Source organism: Gastrolobium bilobum, unplaced genomic scaffold, assembly GCF_033153095.1.
Source record: "Gastrolobium bilobum isolate Gb01-03AN ecotype WA unplaced genomic scaffold, APGP_CSIRO_Gbil_v1 utg82280, whole genome shotgun sequence".
Classification (NCBI taxonomy): domain Eukaryota; kingdom Viridiplantae; phylum Streptophyta; class Magnoliopsida; order Fabales; family Fabaceae; genus Gastrolobium; species Gastrolobium bilobum.
Window position 1 is genome coordinate 28,642 of NW_026898484.1, and position 5,375 is coordinate 34,016.

The window sequence follows — 5,375 nt, forward strand, 5'->3', positions numbered from 1 at the left end:
AAACCACAAATTTTAATTGGATTGGATTAGCTTTTGGATGGGTTGATGAAAACCGATCCGATGAAAACCGATCCAATCCAAACCGATCCAATATATTAATTTTTCTCTACCTACTTGGGTATTTCCCTAATCATAGCCTAAAAATTTCTAAACCCAAGACCCATTAACCCATCAACTAAACCCAAGAAAAAATCTAGTCATATCTCATCAACAAAATTTTATCTTTGTAGAGCTTCATATCTCATTGCTAAAATTAAAAAAATTATATTATAGTTTACTAATGCTTTTGTATTTAAAAAAAAAATTTACAAAGCCAATATATACAAAAGATGTTATTTGCACAATAATCATGAAATAAATTTTAGGATTTTCAAAAAACCGAAAACCGATCCAATCCAAACCGAAAAAAATTGGATTGGATCGGATCGGATTTGAAAAAAAATTAAAACCGAATGGATGATTATATGATCAAACCGAAGGGATTGGATCGGATGATTTTTGCTTCCAAAACCGATCCAATCCAGACCGCGAACACCCCTATAACATATCGACATGATCCCATTTTTCTATTTTCTAGGTCGCATTTCCTTGTACTGGCTAATTGGTTAGTTATTTTTCCATTGTGTTAGGAGTACTATTCCTCGTTCTATGATTTTCACATTGATTGTAATCCCTATTAAAAGGCTCGTTATTGGAATACAAGGCCATTGCTTTATTTCATTTTGGTTTTTTCGTTTTCAATCTTAATGTTAGAGTATAGACAAGTATAAAAATCATTAATGTAGAGTCATTCAATAGTTTAAGTTTTTGGCTTGAATTGATTTTTTACAAGGCATCAAAGCCCAATGGGCTCTCGTATATGGAGGTGTGTTAGAGAAGTATAAAAACCATTAACATAACATCACCAAATAACTTAAGCTTTTGGTTTGAATGGGTTCTTTATAGTTAACATTTATGCTAAAAAGGATCCTACCAGGATAACTGTAAAGTTAACTAGAAAATTGACTAGGCAAAGAAACACCCTGACCATATGAAAAATGTTTCAAACCATGCCACTTTAGGTTTCAAACTATGTTCAATTTGTTAGAGTTAACCAATAGATTTCAAAGGACGACTAAAAGAAAATGGTGAAGCTTCAATATCCTTGAGCGGATGAATGAATATCTGACAATTACTACAGGCACAAATCTCTAATAAAAAAGTAAAAAGTAAAATATACTATCTTGTTGGGTAAAGCTCTTAAAAGAGGAAAGCATTCAATCAATTCCTTTTGCCGCCATACAGTCTCAATTCTATTACATTGTCATTTGTGAGGCTTCAATTATATAGATCCATATGGCCTGTCAGAGTAATACATATTGTTGAACAAGACACTCAGACATTTATTAAGCATCATACATACATAGAAAATATAATGGGCATTGCATCTTCTAAACGTACCTGGTGAAAGTTAAAAATCAATAAGAGAGAGAGAAGGAAGATGGCAAAGATTGACGATATATGTCAAACAATAGCAACACATATATTAAAAAAAAAAAAAAATGTGTGTCATTTTAAAATATATAAAATTGTGTTATTTTAAGGGAGAAAAAAAAATAGATAATGAGAAAGAGAGTAACAAAAAAAATAAAAATGTGAATCACAACTCTTTGTGAGATTGAAATGACATAAATTATATCGATTGACAAATATTTTTCCCATTAAAAAATGCTTAAAGCATCAATTTCACGTCAAAAATCTATTGAACTTGACTTGGACACCCATGTGTTTCTGCAACTTTCCTGAAAACACGGGCATACTCCAATTAAATGAATGCAATTATTTTAATGGCATTAATGTGACACTTTTGATACAATTTTTGTACTACACACACCCGCCAAACATATGAAAATGGTAGGCAAATAATATCGTTCAATTTGATGAGATGATTTCCTGCATCTATAATCATCGAACAGCTTAACAAATAGCGGGTAATTAAGTAGCAAATTCAGCAGTGCTCAGGGAAAATTTCTTATAAAAAATGAGTTCTTTCGTACGGGTACATATATTAGAAACACATACATTAGACATTCAAAAAAAATTAAAAAATAAATGCATTAGTAAATTTTGTCATTCATATTTACTTTTATTAACCACTCTACGCTCAATTAAAACAATTTTTTACCAGTCTACCAAAAAAAAAAAAAAAAAATTTTACCACTTAACTTATTGATAGAAGGCTTAAAGCAAATGTATTCCGTTTTCCATAGGCTTAAAGTAAACTTCTAAAATTTATATATTTAGTATGCTATTAGTCTTTTTCAATTTTTAACATAGATACTAATTAAGAATTCCAATTTTAAGAACTAAGAATTAACCACGGCCAAACTAATTAAATCATGTAGTATAATATAAACATAAAATTAGAATTAAAGTCAAAATTGTAGTTTTATTTCTTGATTTTTAAATAATATAAACAAATTTTGAAATTTTGAAATATATCTGATTTTCATCAAAAGTGAATCTTAAACTGTAAATGTAAGTTTCAATTCTAATTTTATTTTCCAAAGTCATAGAACTTGTTCAGTCCCAAGATAACTATAAGGTTGTCAAGGTCAATTTTGTTTCAAGAAGTCTATTACATGAAGGAGATAAAATGTTATTTATGAAAGGGATCCGAACTATGATTCATCTATGACCTCGTTCAGTTCTAAGTAGCATTTTTTTTTTTTTTTTTACCTTAGAATTAAACGAGACCATCATGAATCATAGTTAGGAGGAAAACGATATCTCCCTTTCATGGGATGGGGGAAGTTATCTAATCATAGTTTGTTATTTTAACATGCAGATTCCTTTAAGAGTTATTCAGGCAAAGGTTTTTTAGGAATTGAACTTAATCATTTTTTAGTAATTGTGTACAACTTGAAAGAGTAATCGTTGATAGTGATTTATTTCATAAAAAATTGGTAATTTGAGCTTATCCATTGTTAAATCAAGTTTTTTATATAGACCTCAATCCAAAATCTCATTATAATTGACTTTTATGGTTGAAATATTTTTCTCTCATTATAGTTGACTTTTATTGGTTTTTCTACTGTTACGATCACGATAAGTATATCGGTCATACAAGTAATAAATTGATAAATAGAGTTATCGTTCCCACGAGGATTAATTATTCTAATCGTTATTCTCACTATTTTCCTTAATTTGGACAAATCACAGTAAACTGGAAGAGTAATTTTCAAATATGAAAATACAATAAAATAAAGGACAATTGCATTCAAGAATAAAACTTCAGACCAAAACACAGAGAATTAAAACGGAATTTAAATTAATAAAAGAAACTGTAGCCAGGGTACATTTCCCCTTCAATCCCCCTTGAGTAGGGGCGGTAAACGAACCAGGGGCCTTTGGCCCAACTCGTGAAGACCTGGGCTTACATGTCTAATATTGGTTGTTAGAACCAAGCTTGGACTTGTATAAAAACTTGTTTAATAAAAAGGCCTCAGGCTCTAACTCAAAAGTTCGGCCTTAGAGTCTCAGGTTAGCCTAGTATACTGTAACGTCCGACCGCTTCAAGAATCAATAACTATCCCCTCATACTAACACGAGACTTTTCAGTGTATTTTTTCCTCACTCGCACACTTCCCAGGAGGTCACCCATCCCAGAATTGGTCCAAGTCAAGCATGCTTAACTATGGAGTTCTTCCGTTCCGGGATACCGAAAAGCATATGCATCTTGTTAGCATAGGAAGTACCAATTAATTCTTATAAGTTATCCCAAACTGTGCAGTCTTATACCTGCACAACCTTTGGAATCCCTCTCTTTCGGGTGTCGATTCGATTCATTCATGCATGTAACCCCCAACTGGAAGCCTGTCAGGAGCCGCTCCTTGTCTGTGGCTCTTTGCACCGGCGATCACTCCCCGCCCTCGTCAGCACTCGGGATGTTACATGTGCACCAGCTTCCGCCTGGTTTGGCCTCGAACCACACCGTACTGGATGAGAGGCCCTGCTCTGATACCACTTGTAACGCCCGACCGCTTCAAGAATCAATGATTATCCCCACATACTAACACGAGACTTTTCGGTGTGTTTTTTCCTCAGGCGCACACTTCCCGGGAAAACTTCCCATGAGGTCACCCATCCCAGAATTGCTCCAAGTCAAGCACGCTTAACTATGGAGTTCTTCCGTTCTGGGCTACCGAAAAGCAGATGCATCTTGTTAGCATAGGTAGTATCAACTAATTCTTATACGCTATCCCAAACCGTGCAGTCTTATACCTGCACAACCTTTGGAATCCCTCTCTTTCGGGTGTCGATTCGATTCATTCATGCATGTAACCCCCAACTGGAAGCCTGTCAGGAGCCGCTCCTTGTCCGTTCCTCTTTGCACAGGCGATCACTCTCCGCCCTCGTCAGCGCTCGGGATGTTACATATACTAACTTTTATTTTTATTTTATATTTTTTATAGTATTCATATAGCCATCTCTCTCTCTCTCTCTCTTCACCCCATTTGATTTGTCAAACAGACTTTTTTAATGATTTTGTTTTATATTATGCTAATTAGGTATATATTGAATTTATAAACCTTTGTGGAATTATTAGCGTTGTTGATCGTATCTTCTGTTTGGATTAATTTTTGTTATCTTATTTTTTTTAGCAAGATAAACCAGGCTTTTATTTTTTTGTAAATAAATCAGGCTACAGACCGATAATTATATTCATAATAGGTAACAGGCTAAGTCAGACTGACATATTTAAATATAGGCTTAGTCTTTTAAGACCAAAGTCTGGCCCGGCTCGACCCGTTAATACCTCTACCCTTGAGTGATTTAAATTAATTTCAATAATAATTTATCTCAATTATTTCAAATAATTCATTAACCATGAATTAAGTGATTAAATCCTAATTTCTCAGTTCTTTAATCCTTTAACCCAATAAGAACCTTAATGTCTTAGTAATTCATTTTAGATTAAGTCTTAAGCGCGATGAATTATAAAGTTCACAATTCTTACAAGCCTATATCTCGATTATGCAAGAATTGATGTTTTACCCAGTCTAGATCAAGATCCCAATATATCTATTGTAAACCCTGACCCTCTTTAATCCTATATGATTGATCAAGTCATACAAGAATGCATAGAATAAATTCAAGGTAAGATAAAAATACTTTGAGAGAATTTATTAAAGAAATAATATAAACCAAACAAGGATTCACGTTGGATCTATATCCCTAACTGCAAAAGAAAACCAGCCAACATGGCTGGCTTAAACAAAATAAAGAAATAAAAGAAGGTAGAAGAAATCATGAAGATAAAAAAAGAAGATGATGATCTTCCATAGCTACTTCAATCTTCAAGTCTTTCTCTCTCTGAAAACTGTAATTCACTT